The sequence below is a fragment of the Pongo abelii genome, chromosome 21 (genome assembly GCF_028885655.2).
Source record: "Pongo abelii isolate AG06213 chromosome 21, NHGRI_mPonAbe1-v2.0_pri, whole genome shotgun sequence".
Lineage (NCBI taxonomy): Eukaryota > Metazoa > Chordata > Mammalia > Primates > Hominidae > Pongo > Pongo abelii.
This window is the reverse complement of record NC_072006.2, coordinates 41,504,893-41,532,627: the sequence shown is the minus strand read 5'-3', so window position 1 is coordinate 41,532,627 and position 27,735 is coordinate 41,504,893. Positions and strand designations below refer to the sequence as shown.

At 54.9% G+C, this 27,735-nt stretch overlaps 1 protein-coding gene across 4 annotated transcripts in view; it reads right to left on the bottom strand.

The window, feature by feature from the left end:
• SRC (SRC proto-oncogene, non-receptor tyrosine kinase) overlaps positions 1–23,225 on the bottom strand; it is a 59,968-nt gene extending 36,743 nt beyond the window's left edge. Inside the window, exons 1-3 of one of the 4 annotated variants that reach the window (XM_063720658.1) lie at positions 22,811–23,153; positions 21,834–21,952; positions 3,182–3,255 (exon numbers count right to left, since the gene is read on the bottom strand). The gene's annotated coding sequence lies outside the window, so the exon portion shown is untranslated. Of the gene's footprint in view, positions 1–3,181; positions 3,256–21,833; positions 21,953–22,810 lie in introns of all 4 variants that reach the window. The other 3 variants (XM_063720657.1, XM_024239044.3, XM_024239043.3) reach the window with 3 other exon arrangements.
• Between the last annotated feature and the right edge of the window lie 4,510 nt (positions 23,226–27,735).

Below are 27,735 nucleotides of genomic sequence, written 5' to 3'. Positions count from 1 at the left end.
TTTATTTGTGTTTGTTTGTTTATTTGTCTGTTTGTTTTGAGACGGAGTCTCACTCTGTTGCCCAGGCTGGAGTGAAATGGTGCTATCTCAGCTCACTGCAAGCTCCGCCTCCCGGATTCAAGTGATTGTCCTGCCTCATCCTCCTGAGTAGCTGGGATCACAGGTGCCTGCCAATGCGCCCGGCTAATTTTTGTATTTTTAGTAGAGACGGGGTTTCACCATGTTGGCCAGGCTGGTCTCTAACTCCTGACCTCAGGTGACCCACCCGCCTCGGCCTCCCGAAGTGCTGGGATTACAGGTGTGAGCCACCACCCCTGGCCAGGTTATGATTTCTTAAATACGACACCTAGAGCACAAGCAACAAAAGGAAAAATAAACTGCACTTCATCACAATTTAAAACTTCTGTTTTCCAAAGAACAACAGCAAGAAAGTAAAAGCACAACCCACAGAATAGGAGAAAATATTTGCAAATCATATATCTGACAAGAGACTTGTATCTACAATATATGAAAATCTTACAGTGGCTCATGCATGTAATCCCAGTGCTTTGGAAGCCAAGACAGGAGGATCTCTTGAGGCCAGGAGCTTGAGACCAGCCTGGGAAACATAGTGAGACCCCTGCTAAAAATTTTTTAAAAATTAGCAAGGCGTGGTGTTGCATGCCTGTGGTCCTAGCTACTCAGGAGGCTGAGATGGGAGGATTGCTTGAGCCCAGGAATTTGAGGTTACAGTCAGCTATGATCACAGCATTGCACTCCAGCCTGGGTGGCAGAGTAAGATCCTATCTCTACAAAATTTAAAAAAAAAAAAATTAAGTCAGGCATGGTAGCATGCACTTATAGTCCTAGGTACTTGGGAGGCTGAGGCAGGGGGATCACTTGAGGCCAGGACTTCTAGACTAGCCTGGGCAACATAGTGAGACCCTGTCTCTAAGAAAAAAAAAATAGATTACATTAACAATAAAAATAGGCAAAGAACTTGAATAGACTTTCCTCCAAAGAAGATATACAAATTGCCAATAAGCACATGAAAAGATGCTTAATGTCGCTAGTAATTAGGGAAATACAAATCAAAACAGCCGAGTACAGTGGCACATGCCTGTAATCCCAGCACTTTGGGAGGCTGAGGTGCGAGGATTACTTGAGCCCAGGAGTTCAAGACCAGCCTGGGCAACACGATGAGACCCCATCTCGACAAATTAAAAAAAAAAAAAAAATTAGCCAGGCGTGGTGGCACACACTTTTGGTCCCAGCTGCTCAGGAGGCTGAGATGAGAGGATTGTTAGAGCCCAAGAGTTTGAGGCTGCAGTGGGCCTTGGCAACAGAGTGAGACCCTGTCTCAAAAAAAAAAAAAAAAAAAAATCAAAACCACAATGAGATGCCACTTCACAGACACTAGGATGGATGGCTAGAATCTAAAAGACAAATGTTGGCAAGGATGTGGAGAAATTGGAACCCTCAGACATTGCTGATGGGAATGTAAAATGGTGCAGCTGCTTTGCAAAAACAGTCTGGCAGTTCCTCAAAAAGTTAAACACGGAATTACCATATGATCTAGCAACTCTACTCCTAGGTACACACTCGAAAGAAATGAAAAACATATGTCTATACAAAAACTTGTGCATGAATGTCCAGAACAGCATTACCCATAATAGCCAGAAAGCCCAAATGTCCATCAACTGATGAATGGATAAATAAAATATGGTATATCCATATGATAGAATATTATTTGGCAAGAAAAAAAGAATGAAATATTGATCCATGCTACAACATGAGTGAATCTTGAAAACATCATGCTAAGTGAAAGAAGCCAGCCACAAAAGAGCACCCTTGAACGATTCCATTTCTATTAAATGTCCAGAATAGGCAAATCTATAGAAACAGAAACTAGATTAGTAGCTGCCTAGGCCTAGGGAAGGGAAGTTTAGGGGGAAGTGGGGAGTGACTGTAATGGGTAAAGTTTCTTTCTGGGGTAATGAAAATGTTCTAAATTTGACTGTGGTGACAATTGTACAATTCTGTGACTCTACTAAAAACCACTGAATTGTATACTTTAAATAGATAAATTGTATGGTATGTGAATTTTATCTCAGTAAAGCTGAGATATACATTTTTCAAATAAACTACACTGGGGGCCACTGTTCACCTACCAGATTGGCAAATTGCACCTATGCAATTTATCCCCAAATTTGATAACATCCTATGCTGGTGAGAGTGAGGAGAACAGAGGGTGTGGTGACACCAGCACAATCTCTCTGAAGGACAATTTGGCAATACCGATCACAATTACACACCCACTGGCCCTGCAAGGCGGAATTGATCCTAAAAGAACACACGAACACAAGGCATATGATTGAGGATATTCATTTGTGGAATTGTCTAGAACAAGCAAAAGACTGGAAACAACCAAAATATCTGTCCTTAATTAAATAAAGTGTGACCACCATACATGCAGTGGAATACTACGCAACCATGAACAAGAAAAGTGCAGCACAAATAAATGATCTCTGAGGTACACTGTCAAGAGAAAAAAGTCAGTTGAGGACAGGGTAGAGTGTGTGCTATCATTTGTTTAAAAAAAAGAAATTTCTGGCCAGGGGTGATGGCTCATACCTATAAACCCAGCACTTTTGGAGGCCAAGACAGGAGGGTCGCTTGAGCCCAGGCATTCGAGACCAGCCTAGGCAACACAGTGAGACTCTGTCTCTACAAAAAAAATAAATAATTAGCTGGGTGTGGTGCGTGTGCCTGCAGTCCCAGCTCCTTGGGACGCCGAGGTGGGAGGATCATTTGAGCCCAGGAGTTCGAGGCTACAGTGAGCATGATTGTGACACTGCACTACAGCCTGGGCAACAGAGTAAGACCCTGTCTGAGAAAAAAAAAAATTCTTTGCAAATGTATAATATTGAGTCAAGTGCAGAAGCTAAAAATATCAACACCCGGCATTCCCATCATTATTGAAATTCACATTATGCTAAAAAAATTGTTAATATACATGCTTATATATGCTTGGATCTCCCTGGAAGGATACACCAGAAATTTTTTCAAGTGGTTGCCTTTGGCAAGGAGACCTGGGTGTGAGAGAGACTTACTTTTCCCTGTCGCGCGCGTGTGTGTCTGTGTGTGTGTGTGTGTGTGTTGATGTTTTTTCTTCCCTTTTTAAGAAAAAACACAGGCTTACCTGGTTTCAAATCCTGGCTCTGTCTCTCATAGCTGGGCAAGTTGCTTCACTTCTCTGAGCCTCTGTTCTCTGTTCTGTAAAGGGAGGGATAATAGGATTAATATCCACCTTGCAAGGTTGGTGTGGAAGATGAAATAAGACAGCACAAGCTCAGGGCCTCCCCCTGTGCCTGGCTCCTAGCAGGGGCACAGTCCCTGTTTGCCATTCATCTGTTATTATGGACACAGCAGTGCACTGTAACAGGGACCACCAGAGAGCCTCAGAGCAAGTGTTCCAAGGACCAGCATCTCCTCTGGCTGGGAGAAACTGGGAAAGGCTTCCTGGGGGAGGCAGCATTTGCGAACGGCTTCGAGGACAAGGATTTCCACAAGTAGAGATGAATGGGGGCCACGTTCTTGGCAAAGGGGACCACACAAGCAAGAGGCCGGGAGTGGGAAAGCCCTGGACGGCCACTCAGTGGTGCACTCCTGGGCTTCTCCAACAAGACTTAGCTGAGCACCTACTGCGCCCCAGATGCCATAGTGGGAAAAAAAGCCATGTGGCTGGGCTGGCCAAGGGAGGAACTACTGAAAGTATCGTGACAAGGATAATGAGGGGCTAGGTCCACGTGCTCATAGAGCAGGCCAGGAAATGGAGGCTCAGAAAGGGAGAGGGGCCATCCAAGATCACACAGCAGGTTCCCAATTTCTGAACATAGCCTCTCTCAGCTCCACCCTCTCCTTGTCCCCTAGACCTGGAGAAGAGAAAGTCCAGAGGGGTCCTCCTGCCTTGCCCTCATCACGGGGTGGACACAGAGGCCAAATAAACCAGGGGCCCCACAAGGAGGAGGGACGGTTGGTCCTCAGAAGATAACAGCTACGGCGTCACCATCACGGTGCTCCTGGGTGGGGGGCACCATGCTTACGAGCTCAGTGAACCACCCCAACCCTCTGTGGTGGGCCCTGATTTGCAGATGAGGAAACTGAAGCACAGAGAGGCGGAGCTGCTTGCCTGATGTCACACAGCTCATAAGACCCAGCACCAGGAGGCAAACCCAAACTATCTGGGTTCCACCGTCTCATACCCCAGAGCCCATTCCTCAAAGGAGGCCCCGGCAGGGCATCTATCAGTGATCGCATCCTCTCAGAAGGGTCCAGGGTGGAAGCTGTTCTCAGCCAGTCCTGGAATGCCTCCTGATAACAGTGCCCCAATGGCAGGGGAGAGGTGGGAGGCAGGGCAGGGAAGAGCAGTGGTGGGTATATTATCAGGCCTGTGCGGGGATGGAGGCGGAAGGCGGTGGGCAGGGACTTGGCCCATTGGCAGCCATCCTCTCCCTGATGGGAGAGCGGAAGCGCTTGTCAGGCACCTGCCGTGCACCACACTCATCAGCCCATCGCACAGATGAGGAAACCGAAGCACAGGCAGGTTAAATGGTGTGCCTGAGATCCCAACTCTTAGCAGCCAAGTGAAAATCCCTAACCCTCTGCACGTCTCCCTAACCGGGACGGCCACCCAGAGCCCCTGGGAACCGCCCAAGGAGGGAGCCTGGGCTCCTCTTGGCAAAACCCAATGTCACCAGCTGCTCTGGTCCAGGCCAGGGGTGGAATGGGGTGTGCTGATGGGGGTGCAGAAACCCACACTTCTCCCCCTCAGCTTCTCCCCCTCACATCCTCCCGCCTGGGGTTCACGCTCCCCTCCAATGTTCCCAGCAGCCCTGTAGCAAGCTGTGGCCACACTCATTTTACACACAAGGCCACAGGGGCTCCAGGAGGCTGCCCCAGCTAGAAGGCAGACAGCCAGGATGCCAGCCAGATCCGAGGGACACCAGAGCCCACCCTACCCCACCTCCCCTGTGAGGAGCACAGCAAGGGCGGCCCAGGAGGGAGCCTGGGTGCAGAGGTGCAGGCGGACCAGGGTGCCAGGTGGGCAGGGCCTTGTTCAGAGCGAGGTCTGGCCAGAGTGTGTTCTGGTATAACTGGATCACTGCTGGCCCTTGGCCTAGGCAGGAGGGGGCCCGGAGAAGACCCCGAGAGGGATATGTTCAATGCAAGTCACGAAGGCCTGCAAAACTGAGAGCAGGGCCAGGAAGCTTTTCTCTGGCCCCTGGGAGCCGGAGGTCAGAGCACGGTGGCCCTTCCCACAGTGTCTTGTCAGGGACAGTCATCTCCAGCTCCAAAGGGCCAGAGGGGCAAGAGGAGACACCTAAACCATGGTGGCCTTCCCAGAGGAGAGGGTATCTCAGCTGAGGCCCAAAGGCTAGGAGGTTTGTGAAGAGAGGGTAGGGAGTGTGATCCAGGCAGGTGGGATGGCTTTGACAAGGCCTGCAGCTGGGACCGCTTAGAGAAAGGCGAGGGAGCTATGTCAATTTCAGTCCTGCAGCCTCAGTTTCCTCAGCAGCAAAATGGGGGAAAGACTGGCACAAGGGGTGGCTTTCTCTTCCCTGTACCCACTTCCCACCATCTCTCCCTCCTCCAAGCCCCCACGCCCCGGAGTGAGGTCACTGAGAAGGAGACAGCATCTAGGGACTGGTGAGTTGGAGGGGTTAGGAGGCTTCGCAGACCCCCCCACCCCACTCCAGGAACCATCCCAGAGTCTATCACCAGGCAGCCCCGTAACAGGGTGGGCAGGGCAGCTCACAAGGCCAGGGGTCACAGCCCCAACCCCCAGGAGCTTTTGTGGGCCCTTCTCCTTGGCAGATGAGGAGGCTAAGGCTCAGAGAGGGGGCTGCCAGCCCTTGGTCACACAGCAAGGCCAAGGCCTGCCCTGGAATAAGGGTGTGGGCTGGGGGTAATGGCACTGAGGATAAGATTCTTGGGGCACCAGGCCCCAAAGCACTGAGCTGAGGAGAAACTGGAAGAGGAGACAAAACCTTGGGGCCCGGCCTGCTGAGGGCTAACCACCACGTGGCTGAGTGGAAGGCTTCCATCAGAATTACTGTGCGGCCAGGAGCAGTGGCTTGCACCTGTAATCCCAGTGACTCAGGAGGCCAAGATGGGAGGATCGCTTGAGGCCAAGAGTTTGAGACCAGCCTGGGCAACAAAGTGAGACCCCCATCTCTACAAAAAAAATAGAAAAAAAATGTAACCGGTCATGGTGGTGCCCAAGAGTTTCAGCTACTCGGGAAGCCGAGGGGGGAGAATTGCTTGCACCCAGGAGTTTGAGGCTGCAGTGAGCTATGATTACACCACTGCACTCCAGCCTGGGCAACAGAGTGAGACCTTGTCTCAAAAAAATAAAGAAAGAAAGAAGAGCTAACCTGGGCTTCAGCGTCTCTACCTGCACACAGAGACCCCGGCATCTCTACCCGCACACAGAGACCCCGGCATCTCTACCCGCACACAGAGACCCCGGCATCTCTACCCGCACACAGGGACCCCGGCATCTCTACCCGCACACAGGGACCCCGGCATCTCTACCCGCACACAGGGACCCCGGCATCTCTACCCGCACACAGGGACCCCGGCATCTCTACCCGCACACAGAGGCCCCGGCATCTCTACCTGCACACAGAGGTCCTCAGCAGCACCCCTGCCCCTGCACATTGTCAGGAGAGGATCACAGTGAACACTGAGGTGGCAAGTTTTGCTCTCTCCCAGCCGTAGGTCATCTTCCCGAGAGCCCCCAGCTGCCCCACCCCTGATGGCTGATGGCTGATGTGCCTTGTGGAGACGGCTGCCAGCCGGCCCCTGCCCACGGCACCCACTGTTCCCTGCCAGCTGCTCTGGGAACACACAGTGCCCCCTCCTCCCCGCCCACACCCATGCAGTATCTCCCTCCAGGGACACTGGTGGGCAGGAGCGCCTAGTGGCCAGGCCCCTCCACGCGGCCCAGCCTGAGCTCCAAACCCACCCCCTGGCCCCATTCAAGCCTGCAGGTGGCCTGCCCCTGGCTGTGTGGTCACAGGAAGGTCAGCCTCCCTTTACTCATCCATGAAATGGGTCTCTGGCAGGTCTCAGAGGGAGGAGAGGGCATCCGAGACAGGCCGGGGACAGTGATCGTAAGATGATAAAAACGATCGACACTCCAGCCTGGTGATCACAGGACCAAGGCCAAACTCGGATGGAGGGGGCCTGCCGCAAGCTCCCATCCCTTGACCCTCTCTTAAACTCGTAACTACCCTCTAGCTTCCAAGCCTTTGCACATGTTCTTCCCTCCCCTAAGCTCCACCACCCACCTCCCCTTTCCCTGACCCACCATGAACTACAGTGTACCCTTTGGGCCTGACCACAGGCAGTACCTGACCTTGCCTGCCCCCCCCACAAGCTGAGAGAGGGACCGCCACCCTTTTCTGGGCTCACATAGCCTCCACCACATAGGGATTAAGAGCTAGACTACCAGGATTCAAAACCTAGCTCTGGCCCTTCCTTGCTGTGTGACCTTGGGAAAGTTACTCCACCTCTCTGTGGCTCCACTGCCTCTCCTATAAAATAGTGATACACATCATCTACCTCAAAGGACTGTTGTGAAGATTAAATAAGTTTATGTCTGTGAAGCACACAGGACTGGGCCCAGACCCTAGCAAGTGTGCCCTAAGTGTTTGCTATCAGTCAAAAGAGTAGGAGCAGCCATTCTTTGTTGAGCACCTACTATGTGCCGGGCCTGTGCTAGGCATCCTACTTGAATGATCTCACAATAGCATGACAACGGGGGCTATTATGAACCTCACTTTATGGCAAGGAGGGGGAAGTCCAGAGACATCAGTTGCACCATCAAAGTATATCTGGGAGAGGAGGGGATTTTTGCTGATATTAAGAAGTTAGGCCATTAGGTGGTGGCTCACGCCTGTAATCCAGCACTTTGGGAGGCAGAGGCAGGAGGATCACTTGAGTCAGGAATTGACTCAGGAATGACCAGTTTTGGTAACATAGAGAGACCTCATCGCTACAAGTTAAAAATTTTAAAAACTAGCCAGGCGTGGGTGGTATGCACCTGTAGTCCCAGCTACTAGGGAGGCTGAGGTGGAAGGATCACTCAAGCCCAGGAGCTTGAGGCTGCAGTGAGCTGTGATTGCACCACTGCACTCCAGCCTGGGTGACAGAGTGAGACCCTGTCTCACCAAAAAAAAGAGAGAGAGAAAGAAATTGTTAACATTTTTTACATGGACTATAGTTTTATGGCTACTTTTTAAACACAAGAGTCCTTGTCTTTTAGAGATACACACTGAAATATTTCACACATGAAATATGATGCCTGTGATTTGCTCTAAAATGACACAAGATAGGATGGGATAGAACAGGTGTGGAGGAGGCGGGACTGCCCATGGGTAGTGGTGCTTGGCTCAGCGATGGGTTCATGGGGTTCATTCTATGAACGTGCCTCCAGAATAGAGTGGGAAAAGCAAGATTAACTTAAATGATGCAAAGAAAAAAAAATGCCTGGCCCCTTGACCCTGCCAACAACTACCCTCAGACTGAGCGAACAGCCACGACCTGGACTAAGGCAGCAGCCACCTCACTGGTCCACCCGCCTCCACCCTCACCCCCCAGTCTGCTCTTCACACAGCAGCCAGGTGCACCCAGAACCCTCGTGTGACCCCATCTCGCTTGAAGTTCAAAGCCTGCGTTTTAGATGGCTCAGGTGCCCTCCCTGATCCACCCTCCTCTCCCTCCATTCTTCCCCTGTTCTTCCCCTTTCTCACTCTGTTCCCCTGGCCCCTCCAGTTCCACCAGCACTCCAGGCTCTCCCCTGCCTTGAGGTCTCTGCACTGGCTGTTCCCTCCCCAGGGAGCTGCATGGCTCCTTCCTCCCCTCCTTTGTTGTGAGCTTCTTTGAGGTGTGAGGACTTCCCTGGCCACCATCTAATTGTGACCCATCCTCCACGAGCCCGCCAGCAGGCCCACCCGCTTCCCTGCATTATGGATTCGTGGCCCTTACCGCCTTCTTACGGGCTGTGTGTGCAGTTTCCTTATTTGTTGTGTTTTTCTGTCTCCCCCTCTAGAATGTGAGCTTTGCAAAAGCAGGGATCTTTGGTTGGTTCCTTGCTATCTGCAGCTCTAGAACATTGTTGAGCACAGAAAATATTTGTGGGATGGATAGACCGACGGATGGTCCCCACCCAGGGCCCCACAGGAATAAGAGGTGGCAGGCCTCGGCCCCAGATCTGTCCAGTCCCACAGCCTATGCCCCGCCACTGTGCCCTCCTACCACCTGCCTGGTCCATCTCTGCGGCAGAGCTTCTGCTCACCCTGGCTTACACAGGGCAGAAGCAAGTCTGAGACAACTCCAGGCCCTGATCCCCACCCATCATGGCCCAGGCCAGGAACTGAGGTCCCAGAGGATGTTTGCTGAGTGAGCAAAGAGTGAGCAAGGGGCCGTGCGCGGGCCAGGGCAGCCAGGACATGCCTGATCCCGTGTCCGTGGCGCGAACATGCTCAGGGACAGTAGACTCAAACCGGCTCTGCCAGTGGGGCTGGGGTGGAGACGGCAGGCTGGGGCGGACACCGGCAGACATGGAGGGGTGCACTGGGGACGGGGCCTGCAGCCCAGAAAGGGCAGAAGCCCAGCAGGGGGGCCACAGAGCTCCCACCAAACTCACGCCCTGTAGAGCACAACTGTCCCAGCCCTGGCCGCTCTTCTGCTTCCTCCCAGGCAGAAAAGAGGCCTCTATCAGACCCCAGCCCCTGGCCTGCACTGTAGGGGACTGGATCTCTTCCCAGTGGGACCTGTGCGGGGCCTGGAAGCTCTCCAAGGAAGCGTACTGCCTGGAAGTGGGTGGCGCCTGAACAGGGCAAGGAGAGGTAAGCCCTGGGCTGCGCGGAGACCACCCGGTACGGAAACCCTGATCTGTCCCAAGGTGCTGGGGAGCCTTGAGTGAATCCACAAGCCCTTCTGGACTCCATTTCCCTGTGTGGAAAGTGGTGTTGGGTATGGATTCCAGGACTGTGAGTCCCAAGGTGCTGAGTTACCTAAAAGGGACCACTCAGCCCTCCAGCCCCTTCCCAAAGCCCAGCTCTGGGGTGACCACAGCTAGAACCTGGGCCCACACACATGCCCTTACTCCCCACAAAAACAACAGTAATCAAAATCCTCACTAACTACTGAACACATGGTGTATGCAGGGCATCAGGTCGGCACTTCACACTCAGTCTCATCGGCTCCTCCTGCCAGCACTGTGGGGTAGGGACCGTTACTGTGCCCATTTCACAGGAAGGGAAGCTGAGGCCCAATTCACATGGCAAGTTGGAGTTCAGGCCTCCTGGCCCCATCCCGAGTCACACTGTGCAGCCTCCATCTCCCTGAGACAGGTACTGTCCCACGTATGCTCTGAAGTCATTGGCTGGCATTTGGGGGGCACAGTCCATATTCTCCAAGTCCATAGCGCCCCTTGGTCCTGGGGAGGCTGAGACCTACCCCTGCCCCTCTGTGTAACCCAGGCCATGGGTGTGCCACTCACAGTCTTGGTATTCTCACCTGTAAAATGGGTAGAATCCTGCCAGCTTCGCCTAAGGTACATCCAGTATCTGAAGCTGCAGGACCCAGAGGACTTGGGCCAGCCCTCAGGGCCAGGTGGGGAAGCCCTGGGGCTGTGCATCTCCAGATGCATGTGGGGAGGGCGGCCCACACGGACCAGAAGCCCACAGTCGTCTGTGAGGGGATGCTGCCCTTCACCACCAGCTGCCCAAAAGAGGAACGATGATTCCTCTTGTCCCGCTGTTCCCCAGCTCCAAGCCCTGTCAGTCCCACGTCCAACACACTCTGAATCCACTTCCCTCCCTCCCACCACGACCACATCCTCAGCCAGACCCGGCCTCCTCCTCTCAGGCTGGCTAATACGGAGCAAGGAACCCTTCTGAAATGTCAGTTTGAACCCTTCGTTCCTGCTTAATACCACCCACAGTACCCACACTCCTGACACAAAGGCCGAAGTCGTCACAGGGGCCTCCAAGGCCCTCAGTGGCCTCCACCAACCCTATCCCTCCCCTCACTCTACTCCATCCACACCGGCCGCCTGCCCCTTCCCTGAGAAGCCAGTACACTCCTGCCTCAGGGCCTTTGCACCTGCTGTTCCCACACCGGCAGCACACTCCACCCGCACCTACACCCTCACTCCCTTGCCTCCTTCAGGTCTTCAGGACTCGGCCATCTGCTCAGACAGGTCTTCCTCGACCACCTGTTTCTTGATACACCCAGCCAACTCTGCTCTCCAAGTCTCAGCTCCAAAGCCACTTCCTCACAGAAAGTCTCCCTCAAACCCCAGTCCAAGTGAAGATCTTCAACTTCTGCTTCCTAGCATGGACCGACCACAGCTCTGATGAGATAACTCACTGTGCGAGAGCCTGTCTCACAGGGACAGGGGCCACTTCTGTCTTCCCTATAATTTAATACTCTGCAGCAGGTGTAATATTCAAAACAATGAACAGCTGGGATGCTTGGGTACCAGTGGGTCAGAACAGACACTGGCCAAAGGCACACAGCCTAGCATGGAGTGAGTACCTGATCATGAATGGATGGATGGATGGATGGATGGATGGATGGATGGATGGATGGATGGATGGATCGAAGAGCGAGCAGGGCACCCACAGTAGGCCTGGGACTTGCCTGAGAAGGTGGCCCAGAGAAGAGAAGGGCCCACCCGAGCTCACAGCCAGATGTTGGCCAGGGCAGCTGTAGTCATCGCAGCCTGTCCTGCACAGCCCGACTTTCGTTTCCCATCCTCTGTGTCTGAGGAAGCTCCTTCTCCCCAGGGGAACTGAGTGAAGAGAAGGGGCAAGCAGTCCCCTGCTCCCCAAGGACAGGGGCTCTCAAGCTCCATCCGCCCTCCACAAAGGGGCTTTGTCCTCTGTGCTGAGAGCCCAGGGTAGACCGGAAGCCGCCCCCTGCAACCCAGCAAGTCTCAGTCCCCGAGCCGGCTGGGGCAACAGCTCTAGACGCAGACCCACGAGGCAGGCAGAGTGCTGGCACAGCTCTTCATAATATCATTTCATTCTCTCAGGAGCCATAGGAGGGAAGCTCTAGTGTGACCCCCATTTTTGTGGATGGGGAAACTGAGGCTCTCAAAGGCCAAGGTCTACCAGCCAGCAGGTAACAAAGCCTGGATTCTAATCCAGGCCCATCTGGCACCAGTGCCAACAGCCACGGCTCTCAACTCTCCCTGTCTACAGTCCAGACCCTCCGGGTTCAAGAGGGCAGAGGGGGTCTTTATAGAGGCAATCAGGCCTAGCCCTTCACCCAAGTCGGAGAGCTTTGCCCTGGTGAGGTTTACCCGAAAAGGAAGGGAGGCCGGGCCCTAACCCCAGAGCCCTTGCCCAGTGCCGCAGGCGCCTTGGGAATCTGCCAGTTGGGCTGCAACACGTCTCCACCACTTCCTGCCAGGCAGGCGTCTTCGAGGAAAGGATGGACAGGCAGAAGGACCCAGGGACAGAGGCTCCCCACCCTGCACCCCATCACTCCCCCATCCATCCCAGACCTGGCCATTTCCCCTGCCAGTGCCCCCTTCTCTCCAGGCCCATCTGTTCTCAGTACGGCCACCAGGGCCATCTCACTGAAGCCACACTGACCCTGACCCAGGCACTACCCAGAATGTGGGATACATTACTCTCATCCAGTAGCCCCTCCTCACTGCCCGAGGAGCAGGCCCCCGGGCCCTCTACCCATTGGCACCAGCCAATTGACCCAAGTCAAGACTCCATGGCTCCTCGGACCTCCAAGAGGAGCTGCTCACAGGGCACCTTCAGGCCCTTTGTCAAGCTCTATCTCCCCTCAGAGGTCCCTCCCATCCTTCCGGTAAGTCAGAGTACCTCCTCCCCCAGGAAGTCTTCCCTGACCCACTCCCTCCAAGGCCCCAGGTCAGCCCCTACCTTTTGCCCCAGGGAGAGGTTTTAGATCCCTGTCTTGAACCCTGTGGGCTGCCTTTACTTGGCAAAAGTAATTGAGCCTCTGAGGCCGGTCTGATCCTTCTCTGTCCTCCACATCTGCAGCAAGAGTCCGGCCTCAACCTGCTCTGCTCTCATCACCCCCAGGCCCAAGCCTGAGTGCCCTGTGAGGGTTTGAGCCTCTGCCTGATCAGCCAAGCCACCTTCTAACCCCCTTGGACATGGCCTGCTGTTCCCCACCTCCGTGGCTATCCACACCGCCTGGCTACTTCCTACCCCCAGATCTTTTTGCACACGGTCCCTTCTCCCTGGCCCACCCTCGCCCTTCTTTTTTTCCTCATGAGCTCCTGCTCACCCTTTAAGACCCAGGCCAGGTATCACCTCCTCCGGGAAGCTCTCCTGGCATTGTGCTGGGCTGCCATAGTTCATATGGCACCTACCCTGTGGCGCCATAGGGAAATGACTGGGGTCTGTGTCTGGCTCCCCCAGAATATAAGCTATGTCCCAAGTACATCCTTAGGGTTCCCAGCACCCATCACAAGGCCCAGATATCACCGGTGGATAACAGAGAGTCCAGCTGCCAACTCCCTACCCAGAGAACCCAGGGGCAGAGCCCAGGAGCCGCTCCCAGTGGCAGCACTGAGTCCTATTTTGCCCGTGATGCCCACAGCTCTAAGGTATGGGTGGAGTGGGTGGAGGGGGGAGCTCGCTGCAAATGGCCAACTGGTAACCAAACCCACTCCGTTTCTAAAACTAGGGCACAGGAGAGAAACGGGAACAGCAGTATTGTCCCCAAATAGAACTATGTCTCATCTGGTTCCGGGGCCTTCGGGAACACCTGGCGGGGTGGGGGTGGGGAGGGCAGGAGGCTGCTCCCGAGGCTTCAAACAGAAATCTAAAGTTTAGAGGGCAGGGGAGTCAGCTTCACCCAAAATCACCACAGTTGGCACTGAGATCCTGCCCACTTCACCCAGCGCCAGTCCAAATCCCCACATTATGGGGTCCTCTCCCACCTCACCCACCTGGCTACAGGGTGCTCCCCAAACTGTGCCACCTCCAAGCCTGTGCTCACGTGTATCCTCTACCCAGGATGCTGTTCGCCCCTCCTGCCAGTCAGGATCCTACCCGTCCTCACAGCCGTACCCATTAACAGTGATACTTTCTATAAGCCTGGCATGGGGAGAATGAGCGCATCAAGCCTTCCCAACAGCCCGGTGAGGAAGACTCCTTACCCCTTCTCACAGGTGGGAAAACCAAGGCTCAGAAAGAGAAGCCACCACCCGGGGCACGCGGCAGCAAAGGCAGTCAGACGCAGTGATGTGGCAGGATCTGGGTGCTGGCAACCACAGGGCACCCAGAAGGCCTGGTGGGGATTGGTGCAGCCTCCCAACCAGGCCCAGCCTTGAGGACTTGGCACAACTCAGGGACAAAGTCCACAAGGCACAGCCCTGGCCTCCCAGGCAGAATAAAAAGCCAGACCTCACCTCCTCGGCCCCTGCCACTGCCCCTGCCTAGGGTGGCTTCTAAGAGACTGAGGAGACACACTGGCGGGATAAGATGGAACTATCTCTCCAACAACATGCACAGAGCATGGCACAGATGAGAAAATTGAGTCCTGGAAGTCCATCCCTGCAGCTGTTGAGTGCTGCCTCCAGGCCAGGCCTTGAACTAAATGCTTTATGGAGATGACCGTACCCAGTCCCCACCCCAGCCCCACCGAGTGCACACTTGTTACCCTCATTTCCCAGATAGGGAAACTGAGCATCAGCGAGGGAAAGCAACTGACCCATAGTCCCAGGGCAAGCAGGTGGACAAGTAGACTTCAACCCAAACTAAAGGCAAGAAATTAGGACCTTGATTGAGTCTCTTCTCAGGTTCTAGGCCTCAGTTTCCCCATCTGGAAAGCAGAATGCGCCCCAGGAGACTTCTGGCTGTGACATCACATTGTGACCTGGCGGATGCCATTTCCTTTCTCTCCATTTTCCCATCTGGATAACGGGGTGGTCTTTCCCTTCTTCCCCAGGTTAATACAAATTACAATAAAATAACAACACACACCGAGCACTTACTATGTGCTGGCATTGCTGAGAGCGTTGGACACAAGACTTCATCCTTGGAACAAGCCCGTGGGGTGGGTTCTACCACTAGGCTCATTTTTCAGATGGGGAAACTGAGGCACAGAGCGGTTAAACTGACTCACCAAAGCCACACAGCTAGTGGGTGACAGCAGTTGGGGGTAGAGGAGAAGTCTCCCTGTCTTCGTGTTGCCCTGTGAGGAACTGTGGGGAGGGCTGGAGGGCTGATCAAGGGTCTGTGGAAGCAGAGAAGGGCTCAGCCCAGATGCGGCGGGGCAGGCCTGGCATGCCCAGGAGGCCCTGGGTTCAGATCCATGCACTGGATGACCTTGAGCAAGTCCCCTGGCTCCTGAGCTTCCTCTTTGGTGAAATGGGGCCAGGACCACTACCCTGTGAGGCTGCTGTGAGCATGAGACAACCATTTGCCTGGCACTGCAGAAGGGCTCAACTCCGTGCTGGAGGAATGAAACTGGCTGAAGGGACCGCAAGGGCTCATGGTGGCTCATTGCTCCTTCAGGGTCCCGGGTGTGTCTGGTCCTCCCTTCAGAAGTGGGAGGAAAACTGGCCCAATCTACCTCTTCTCTGATTTTTAGAAGGAACCCTCCAAGTCCCTTCAGGGCTGTGTGACCTCAGGCAAGTCACTTTACCTCTCTGAACCTCCAAATCCTCCTTTTGACAATAAGTCATGCTTTTCACAGGGCTCTGGGAGAGGGGTTCCAGACTGAGGAGACGGGCTCGGTGGGGAAAGAGTCCAGTTCCATTTGCCCAAGCAGAGAGAGCACCTGGTATGACCCTGACTTGAGGTCACAGTTTCCTCATCTGCCACACAAAGCTTATTACGGTGGTTCTGTCTGTCTCAGCCCCGCTGGTGCTGGGGATGCACAGAGGTAACTGCGGAAAGTTCTTTGTAAACTGTAAAGGGCTGTGCCCTTGGGAGTGATGATTACCATATTCCCTTAGAGGCAAAAAGAATCCTATGACTTGTCACCTAAGGCAGAATGTGTCAGAGCCATGAGGAAAGGCAAAGAAGGGACAAGGTGAAGTTCAATGGTGGATGTGGGGTCGGTACGGACTCATGGACTCAGTGGGACCGGGAGGGTGGCCACAAAGGCCTTCTGAAGCCAGAAGCATCTCAGCCACTGGAGGGGTACTGAGAGGGAGGGCACACCAGGCAGTGGGAGCTGCAGAGGCAAAGGTGTACGGCCCGATAACCCCGGTCAGGCAGGAAGATAGCTACAGCTCGAAAATGTGGGAGATGATCAGGGCAGGGCACCTCTAGGGGCCCTTGATGTGCAGCCTGAGCCCATCCCTGCCTCTCTCTGAGCTTCAGCTGCCTCCCAAAAAACAAGAGCAGGAACAGCTCTCACCTCTCAGGTCAAATGGGCAAGGATGCTCAAATAGAATCCACCTTTGAAGAGAGGGGCCCATTCAGTGAGGCGGAGGAGGGAGGCCAGGGTGAGGCATCGGGGCACTGGGAGGCTATGCTAGGTCACAGGCAGGCAAGGGCTAAGGCAGAAGCCAGGCTCAGGGAGGCTGGATGGAGCTGGCGGCTTCCAATCAATCCAGCCACCAAGCTTGTCTGTTTCTAGTTAATCTTCCCCCCACTCCCTTCCCCAAAGAACAAGCCAACCACGGACAAAGGTGGCTGGTCACTGCCCTGGTGATTTCCGGATCAATTGGCCTGCAGAGGCCCAGGATTCCTGCCTCATCAGGGAATCACCTTTCTAACAGGCACTCATAAATATCACGCACTTCCTGAGTGCAGGCCCTGCACCCAAGCACTTGGCACACATTGGCTCATCGGATCTTCATGCCATCTTGTCAAAGCTGGTGCCAGCCTCGTCATCCCCATTTCACAGATGGGGAAACTGAGGTTCTAAACTGTACAATCATACACAGCAAACAAGTGGCCAAGCCACGATTTGAACCCAGAACCAACTGGCTTCAAAGGCTTTGCTACTTCCATTACCCTTTATGGCATAAGCATCCTTGAGCACCCAAGATCCCAGTACTCCAGGTCCGACTGGGGAATCCATCAGCCAGAGCTGGAACCCAGAGAGTCAGAGTCACCTGCCCCCAGCACCACACCCCTCCTACACCTGGGAAAAGTTTTAGCCACGTTGGGTACACACTTAATAAGAATCAGATCCCCACAAATTACTCAACAGCCAGAAGTCTGGGCTCATACCTCACTTTGCTGCACTCCTGTGGCCCCAGCTCTTAGCCTCTCTGAGCTTCAGTCTCCTCTTCTGTGTAACAGGAATAAGAGTTTGACTGCTCCCAGGATGGAGCAAGGGACACAATGGGTCACCTTATTATGACCCAGCTCAGAAGGGCATGACATGAAGATATCGACATCAGACAAGGTAAAAGTCAAGGCCATGAATTTGGGCAAAGCAGCCTAAGAGAAGCTAATCAGACCCCAGCAGGGAGGCCATGCTTCCCCAGGCCACTCCAGCTCAATTTCCACTCCCAGCAACTGGATTCTGCCTGTGCCAGCCTCATAGCCCAGCAGGTCCAAGGGTTCAAGAGAACCCATTCCTAAAGTTTCTCAGTGGGTCCACAAATATCACCACCCACCCACCACAGACATCCCCACCCCTACATGAGCACCAAAGAAGACTCCGCTGGGCCTGCCCCTGGAGCACTCCCCAGCTAGGATCACCATCACAGAGCCTCAGTGGGAGGAGTCCTCACCATACAGATGAGGAAACTGAGGACCAGACAGGAAAGGATTTGGCCAAGATCATTCAACTTCTCCTCCCTTCTGGCTTCTCCTTTTACTCTGGAACTTCTCTGGGTAGTTATAAGGGAGAAGGAGGACCAAACAGACCAAAGTTGGGGGAAAGTCACTTGCCCAAGGACCCAGAGCAAGGAGTAGGGAGATGGAGGTCTGGCTCCCAGCTCTGAGATCCTCCCCAGTCATCTATGCCTGACTCAGCCTTACCAGGCTGTACGGTGGGAAGAAGGAGGCTGGCTGGCTGGGGAGAGTCCTGGATCGAAGACAAGAGCTCTGCATTTTTCTCCCAGTTTAGATGATTTGCCCTGGGTCTTTCTGGCCTCAATCCCCCCATCTGTGAAAGGAGGAGGTCAGAATAGATCAAGAATGACAAACTCATGGCACACATACAATACTCTCTTATCCTCTGCCCATGGCAGACATGACTAATCTATCACAGCACTCTTTCCCATGAAGCCAACACTGAGCCTCAGAATGCTTCTCAACACAGCACTCTAGGCCAGGGGGATGAAAGCCCAGAGGCTTCCCTAAACTAGATAATATCTGAGTCCCCAAGAGGGAGGAGAATGGGGAAAGAAAAATATAAAATTTTCTAAGCACCCAGTAGATTTGAGCCACTGGGAATACATTAGCTGATTTAATTCTCACAAGGGAGGTGTGCAGAGGCTGAGGTTCAGAGAGACTAAGTGACTTGGCTTTGGACAAACAGCAGGGAATGAGGCCTTGAACACAGGGGAGGCCTCTACTGGCTCTCCCTCCCCCAGGAACAGCGACACGGAGCCAGCCACCAGGTGGGGACCTAAGGTACAGCCTCATACCATCCTCTTGTTAGCCTTACTAGGTACAAGCCCTAGGCCCATTTCACAGCTTCAGAAACTGAATCACAGGACAGGGCATCAGCTGCCAGAGGCAGGACTTGAGCAGGTGCCTGGCCCTCCCCGGCCTCCACTGATTGAGTCCCTAATGTGTGCTAAGCACTTTATTTCTGTCCTCTTGGGACATCCTGGGGACCATGACTCACTATCCTACTTCAGGGATGAAGAAACTGAGGCTCCCCAGAGGAAGTGGCCCCCAGGAGCTCAAGGGGAAGCCAGAGGGGTTTCCCATGGAGATAAGGGGTGGGGGCCATGGAGGGGAAGGAAAGGGCTGTGGGAATCCGAAGGGAGATAGAGATGTGGGGACACACACCGAGGCAGGAAATGAAGCTCCGGCAAAAGGCCCAGAGCAGGGAAGTTGTGGCCTTTTTCAGTGGCTCTGCTGGACTAGGAGTCCAGAGCCCTACAGCCAAGGCCTAGCCCTGTCACTTGGCAACTGGGAGACCCTAGGCAAGTGGCTTTCCCTTCCTGGGTCTTAGTACTTACAACCGGAAAATTGAACCAATCACAGCGAAGGCAGGCTTTGAAGAAGCAGGGCTGGGCTAGACGCATGGCATTCTCCCCAGTTTAGCCTCTTCACACACAGAGAAGGCAAAGAGAGGGCAGGGCAGGACTCAAAGTCACCCTGCATATTGGCGGCCTTGGCTGCCAACATCCTCTCCTGAGCCAGCCCTGCCCCAACCGGCACCTTCAGACTCAATGAGATCACCCAGGCAAGGGCTTAGACCACAGAGCTAGCAGGGCCAGACCCAGAAAGGCCAGGTGACCTGTCCAATGCAACAGCGCAAAGCAGGTCCCATTTGCCAAGTACCTACCGGTGCCAGACACTGGGCACACAGCCCTCCTTTAAACCTAATCCAACAAGGAGACATCTATTGTCCCCATTTTCATGACAAAGAAACTAAGTCTCTCAAAAGATACAGTAAATGATCCAAAGACACACAGCAAGTGGGACGGTCAGAACATAAACCCAGGCCTGTCTGACTCTTGAGCCCTTACCAAACCTTTGGTCCCCATCTCTCGGGCTGACCCCTCCCTGCTCCACACCTCACTCCCAGCTTCCAGCCACCTGGCATTGCACTTCCCACATCCCCGGCTCTCATCCTCTCCAGCCTTGCTGCTAGTGAACTCCTACTCCACTTCCAAAGCCCAGCCTCAAATACCTGCTCCTCTTGAGACCTGATCTAGGCCTCCATAAAATTTTGGAGTTCAGCCTACAGATCTAGTTCTATCGTCAGATCTATTTCTATTGGTCAGCTCTGTACCTCTGGCCTCCAGCTTGGGGCTGTTCACACAGGGGACACCAATCAGCCCCCTGTGTGACAGTGAAGGCCAAACTCCTCCCCAGGGCCCACAAGGCCCCAGCATGGTCTGGCCCTGCTGATACACCCCCTCATTCTACCTCTTACCCACTCCCCTTCATTGTGCACGCTCCAGCCTCACAGCTTCTCCCACTGATTCTCCATGACAGCACACGTCTTGGCACATACCTCAGGGCCTTTGCACATGTACTTCCTGCTGCCTGGCAAGCCCTTTCCCTAACTCCATGCCTGGTCAACCCCTACATGCCTCCTTCAAGATTGCTGTGTACCCTAGGCCTCTCTCCCTGAGCCCTTATCATATCTGTGATTATATAGTAACTCAACTGGCAACTTGTTTGCAACTTTGCTCACCCTCCAGATTCAAACTTCTGGGAGGCCAAGAACCTGTTCCCAGCTCCCCAGCAAGTATCCAACCAGGCTGACCACACCCCACCACCCCGGGGCCCCTGGGAAGGGAAAAAAGAGCTCCCTTTCCCCTTCTTTGCTGAGTGAACTCTTGCTCGTCCTCAGCTCAGGCCCTGCCACCTTCTAGACGCCTCCATGACTCCCACAGCTCCCACTCCCTGCTAACCCCAGCACAATACTGCTCAGCCCGAGTTCCAAGTTCCTGGTACACAGCAGGTGCTCAATACAGGGGTCACAAATGCTTATATATGGGGAGGTTTGAGAAAATGGGGTCAGCTGAGGACCAGGGAGATGGGCAGAAGGTCCCTCAACAGGTCACTGAGCCATCTCCTCTCTGGTTCCTGGGGCTTGGGGGAGCCAGACATCCCTCCACCCCACCCCCCAGGTCACAATCAGAGAAGCAAAAGCAGGAACCAGGCTGAGCTGTGGATAAGTCATGCTCCAAGAAGAGCTAGGGGACAGGGAGAGAGAGCCAGGGGCCTTCCTCCTAGAAGAGATGGGCCTAAGCTAAGCCTGGTGGGGCAAGGGCAGATAAGCAGCACCTGGAGGAGAGGGCACTCTGGGAGGGACACAGTTTAGCAGCAAAGGCCCAGGGGCACGCGGGAGGGCCTAGGCAGGCAGTCAGCTGAGAGAGGTGACACACTGTAAATCATTTCCTTGGGTGGAAAGACCACATCACCACATCACCAAAAAGGCCTCGTGGCTTTCATTCAATCCCTCAGCAGAACAGTCTTTTCCAACACAGCTGTATGTGCAGTCCTGTCTTGTGAACCTCCACTGCTCCATCAATGGAGGGATGCAAGGACAGCCAGACTGTGGTCTCTGAGGTCTGGGCTTTCATTCCAGCTTCCAACTGTAGGGCCTTGGTCAAGTCACTTCCCCTCTCTTAGCCTCAGTTTCCCCATCAGCAAAATGAGGATAAACAAGAGTCCTTACCTCCTAAAAGGTGTTCAGTAGATGTTGGCAGCTGTCATTACCATTGGCCCAGTTTTATACGTGGCAAAACTGAGGCCAGAAGGGAAAAGTGAGTTGCTTACGGTCACCCAGCTGCTGGCTGGCAGGACGGTGCCAGGGCTATTTCTTTCTCAAGGCACCAACCCATCCTCTTCTAGAATGAACTAGCCAGCAACCTCATATCTCACATCTCACCCATCTTTCTCAGCCAGTGTGTCCAGTGAACGATTCATTTATTGAGCATCTACTACACACCAAGCCTCTACCTGCAGAAGCGCTTAGAATCTTCGCCTGAGGATTCTCATTTCACGTATGGGGGCTTAGAGGGGCAGTCTTTTGGCCCAAGCCACTGGGTGAGACAAGAATCTTCAGTGCCTTGATCCCCCAGCCAGGGGGCTGAGAAGACGGTCTGCAACAGGACCAGCCTGGCCCACCCTTGAAACCAAGTCTGATCCCAGCTGCACTGTGGCTGTGGCTGGGCCTGGACTTACCCCAGGTGACCCAGCAACCACTGCCCCAAATTGTACAGAGTCCATGAAGTTCAGGAGGCCTTGCCCAGGGGCACACACTGGCTCTGTCCACTCCTAAGTCCACCTGAAGGACACAGGGGCTGAAAGGATACCACACAGGTGAGCCCCTTCTGTTCACCCCATCCTTCCACCAGCCCAGCAATTCCAGCCAGGCCCACCTGCCACCAATGAGGAACCCAGCTCAGAGAGGCAGGCAGTTGTCTGAGGACACACAGCAGGGCAAGTGGCAGCCCTGGCGGGGACTCAAACCCACCCCCAATCCCAGCCCAGGCAGACAGGTGGACCTGGCCCGGTGGCCAACCCCCAAAACTTTTGCCAACTTCTGAGCCGGCTGGTGGCTGGGCCTGCTCAGGGGCGAGGCTGGGGGCTGTGGGCAGTGGAGACCAAACGCAGTCTGGCCCAGTCCCTTCCAGGCCGGCAGCACCAGGCCCTACCCGAGGCCCCACGAGGGCAGGGAGGTCCTGGCAGTTCGGCCTGGTGCCCTGACCCCGGGGCCCCTCAGCCCGCCCTGCCGATCCCCCCACCTCCCACCCTGGGCCGGGGGGCGCAGGGCCGGGCAGCCCAGGCAGAGGCGGCGCCGACTGGCTCAGATTTCAGATTTGGCCTAGACCTGGCCCGGGGGCTAGGGCCCAGCTCGCTCGCTTCTCTGAGGGATCCTATGGGGAGCACGAGCTGGAGGGGGTCCCCACGCAGCAAGGACCCCTGCGCCCCCCCGCCCAGCCCCCTCCCCCCGCGGCATCACAACAAAAGGCCGCGCCGGGCATGGCCCCGTGCGCCCGCCCGGCGCTCGGGTATCGCGGCTCGGCCCGGGGGGTTGGGAATTGGGGGGTGGACAGGAGTCCCCGCCGGCCCGCGATCCGACGCCAAGGTGGTCCGGGGCGGGGGCTCCCCCGCGCTGGCCGGGGCGGGGGGTCCGCGGAGGGGCGGGGGGCGCTCACCTGGGCCGGCGGGCGGGCGGGCGCACCGGCAGACGGACGCACTGGAGGGCGGACCGCGGGACGGCCAGCGGGTCGGGCAGACGGCGGCCTGGCCGCTCCGGCTCCCAGGCCGGAATGGATTCCGGGCCGGGAGAGACAGATCGAGAGAGAAAGGGAGGAGGAGGAGGAGGCGGCGGCGGCGGCCCGGGGAGGGGAAGAGGAGGGAGGGAGCGCGCGAGCTGGGAGGAGGGGCCCGGCAGGCAGCCGGGAGGAGGAGGAAGGAGGAAGCGCGCGGGGACGGATTCCCCGCCGGTGACCCGGGAGAGACCCAGGCGCGGCCCGAGCCGGGGGTCCGGGCGGGGTGGGGACACCGGGCACAGAAGCCCCGCCTCCCACTCCGCCAGAGCGCCCCACCCCGCGGCCCCCATCCGCCCCCAGGCCAAAATGCCCTCCCCAACCCACCCACCCTCTACGCCCCAGATCCGCCTCTCCCGAAATCACGATTGGTAATAATATCAACGGGCGTGGAGCGCCCGCTCTGGGCCAGGCGCCATGCTAAGCTGCTCAGGTCGACTTCAGGGTTTAATCCTAACCACCACCTGGCCTGAGCGGCGGAAGATCGCCCCACTTTACAGATGGGGAAACTGAGGCACTGACAAGAACCAGGCCTCGGACTTTAGCCTTGACCTGAGTTTCTCAAAGTAGGGGCTGCGGCAGGAGGGACAGGGTGGGGAGGAGTGACATTTATTTTAATAGTTATGGGTTCATTTTAAGTGCATAAGGACAAAACATCCCTGGCAGCCCATCGGAAGTCCCCTAGTTCTAGTTATTACTGCTCAGGAGGGGCTGACCAGGGCATCTGAGTGGCAGTCACACTTCCAAGTAAGAGGCTAAGTACCTCTGAACCAGGGCAGGAAGTGTAGCAGAAAAACGGGACATTGAGGAAATGCTGCTCTAGGCCACAAAGACTCCCCTCTCACCCCCTGGCACAGGCTTCAGGGCTATCCTTTTGGGGCTGAGCACCCCACCCTTGGCTCCTCACCTGTCCTGGAATCCTAGCACAGGGAAAGGTGGGCCTGGGTCCAGCTTTAAATATCACACCTGCCTCCGTGTTCCTTCTTTGAAAGTTCTCCCATTTCACAGATGGGAAATTAAGGCCCAGCCAGGTCAGGCTTCTATTCCCTGGGCAAAGGTCCCTGCTGAGCAGAGCTGGGAGGAGCACCCTAGAATGTGGAAGGCAAAGGCCTCTGGGTACAACATACCTTCCAGGAGACCAGGAATGAGCAAAGCCTTACTCTACACTGATCTAGGTTCGCATCTAGGCTAGCTGCCCCTCTGCTGCGGGGTGGACAAGTCGATCAGCTTCCCAGCCCCCTCACCTGTAAAACCGGAGTGAACATGGCCACAGAAGATTCCTGGGAAGGTTGGAACTGACCAGTGTGAGGATGGTCAGGTTGTGCTAGATGAATAGTAGCTCTTGCGGTGATAAACTGAGGCCAGAGGGGAAAGGGGCTGCTTGAGATGCCACAGCTAGTCAACAGCAGAAGCCAGCCTGGGCTGGTGAAATGGCTGCACTTGTTTGCAAGGCTGGCTTAAAGATTAACCGCAGCTTCCCAGGGTTCAGGGCGGGCCCCCGGCTGGAGGAGCAGGTTTCTCAGCCCTCTTCTATTCCTTAGACATGTCTAAAGGCCTTTACTGGCCATACTGAGCTCAGGGGGAAGCAGGGACATTCACCCAGTGACACGCTGGAGCTGGCCCTTACCTACTTGCAAGAACCGACTGTGCTCATCTCTTCCCAACTCCATATTCAAGAATGTCACACGGGTAGCTCCATGTCAGCCACAGTGGGAGCATTTACCCCTTGGACATCGGAATATGCTACCAGTCAAGCCTCTTTTTTCTTCCAGAGAGCTGGTTGTTCAATATGTACAAGCACATCACTAAACTCATCCCCAGGAGTTCAACAGAAAATTCTGGGCTTTTCGAGAACTGGGATGACAGAGAGCTTAAAAGCACAGATTTTGGACCAGACCCAGGTTCAAGTCTCAACTCTGCCACTTTGCAGATAATTTAGAAGCCTCAGTATTGCCAACCTGCACAGTGGGCTAAAGATATCACAGCCCCCAGAAGACACATGTAAGGATGAAATGAGGTGATGTCCGCTCAGCACATGTGAAATCTCATTCTCATTCATACCCTACATGCTCTTATCAGAGAGGAGGCAACTTAGACAAGTAAAGGTTCTGCAAGCACAGATGCAGCTTCCCACCTGAAGCCACTGCCGACTTCAAGGGCCTGGCTCAGCGGCTGAGGTTCTCAGGAGGATGTGGCCAGCACAATGTTTCCATTATTGAGCGTTTGAAGCACTCTTTATTTTTAACCACCCCTCTGGGCTTTTGCTAGGCTGTAACCCCTGCCAGGAAGGCTCAGCCCCTGTCCCTGGCTACCTCGCCTTGTTCTTCAAAGTCCAGAGTAAACGCCACCTTCTCCACAACATGCTTCCTGACACGCCCTGATGGAGGCACGTGCTAAGTCCATTCTGAGTGTGTCTGTCCCCACCCTGAGGGCAGTGACCAAGGCCTGGCCCATGCCCAGCACGGAGCAGGCACTGCCCAGTTGGCCAGGCAGCACACACTGACTTGGGACCTACAGACAAGAGTTCAAGTTCCAGCTCTTCCCTTCAGTGACTATGTGAACCTGCCTTCTCTGGGCCTCAGTTTACTCATCAGTAAAACGAGGGTAACAACCCTGGCAAATTCCAGGATTACGCAGTTGGGAGTTGCCAGTCTGGCCTGGTAGATAAGTGACTCTTTGTGCAAATTATTTTGCTTAAAATATTCTTTGTTGGTAAAGCAGCAACTCATTGCTTAATTCCTGCCAATCATCGTTAATGGATAGCAAGCATTTATTGACTACCAACTGTATACATGGCCCCAGGCCAGTCTTAGAACACCAACAGGAACCACTTCCCAACCCAAAAGCACCCAGCAGATGATAGATGCTACTGACGTCAACATTGTTGAGATGGTGAGTGCTGGTTGTATAGTCCTCTGTCTCCAGAAACCTCCTTTTCCCTCCTTCCCTCAATCTGGGTGGGCCAAAGCCACAACTGAGGGCAGGGTGGAGGGGGTAGGGTGAGGCCTGGCCCTCCACGACTGGCAGTGAACCCACGAGCCAGAGTTGTCCCATGACATGGGATCAGAGGTGCTGCCCACACCATACCTAGTGCCCTGGTGACTCTGGCTCAATGGTGGCTGATCTGCCATGCCCAGCCCCAGCCCAGCTCACCCTTGCTGCAGCAGCCAGGAAACTGGACCCATCACAGGCCTCAGTGGGAAATTCCAGAACAGCTCTGCCATGCTCCACATGGTGTGCTGTGAGTGGTCTAGTTGAAGCCACCGGGCTCAGGGCTACAGGATAGGGTGGGGTGGGGGATGGACTCTAGCCTGAGTCTGTGGAATGGGCTTGGCACCTCCCCTGGCACTGCACTTCACAGTTTACACAGAGATGTCGTGCTGTGCAGGCCCTGGTCCCCTCCCCTCCTCTACCTGCCTCCTGCTGTCCCTCCACAAGCAGTCCCTGTCCTGAGGCCTTTGCACTTGCTGATCCCTCTGCCCAGAAGGTTCCCCACCCCCTAGTCCTTGGCTTGGCTGCACTCATCCTTCCTCCTGCAGTGGTCATTTATTGCGCATCTACTATCTGCTAGGGTCTGTGCTACATGCTGGGATACAGCAGTGAAAACACCAAGGCTGGTCTCTGGTCTCTAACTTAGAGGAGTCAGGGATGGGCAAGTACAGGGGCTTCAGGGCCCAGAATGGGGCCCCCAACCCAGCATGTGTGTTGAGGAGAGAGTTGTCTATGGAAAGTTTAGAAGCCTGGGGAGATGGCTGCCAGGTGAAAATGGGGCAGGGAGGCAGGGCATGGTGGGTCACGCCTATAATCCCAACACTTTGGGAGGCTGAAGCAGGAGGATCACTTGAGCCCAGGAGTTTGAGACCAGTCTGGGCAATATAGTGAGGCCCTGTCTCTACAAAAAAAAAAAACTAAAAATTATCCACCTGTGGTCCCAGGTACTGGGAAGGCTGAGCTGGGAAGATAACTTGAACCCAGGAGATCGAGGCTGCAGTGAGCCATGATCATACCACTGCACTCTAGCCTGGGTGACAGAGCAAGACCCTGTCTCAAAAAAAAAGATAATTATAATAACAAACAGGACAGGACAGGTGTGCAGGTAGAGGGACAGTGTGAGCAAAGACAGAGATGGGGAATGCCGCTGCGTCTGGAACTCCATGCAGAAGCAGGTGGTGTTTGCGAATCACAGCATGGCGGCTGGGCTGGAGTCAGGGAAGTGAGGTCGGAAGGGTGGCAGGGGAACCTGAGGATCCCTGAGTGCCAGGCGTGGCTTCTGTCCTGGAGGTGGTGGGAGCCATGGAGGGTGGTGAGCAGAGCAGGGCCTGGGGAGATGTGGAGTGGCGGTCACATTAGGGGACAGGGAGGGGGCAGTCAGGAGGTCTCTGTGCTGAGGAGCAGCGGGGACCCAGCTGAGGCAGAAGGCCTGGCTCACACAGGAGTGTGTGCATGGGCATATATCCGTGTTCCAGGAAGTGAGGCCAAACTGGCCGAAGGTGGGAAACCCAAGACACTAGAGAAGCATCCCCAACCCCATGGGAGTCAGGAGCCAGGAGCAGATGAGCTTGTTCTCCCCCAGCGGCCGGCACCAGGAGGGGTGTCCAAAACATGGGTGTCAAAGGCAGAAAAGAAGAATCTGAAAAACTATCAGAGCAAAGAGGAGACACGATCCTGGGGCAGAAAAAAGACATTAGGGAAAGACTTAGGAAGTCTGACTAAAGCATGGACTTCAGTTATAATAATGTATCAGACCAGGTGCGGTGGCTCATGCCTGTAATCCCAGCATCGAGGCTGAAGTGGGAGGATCACTTGAGTCT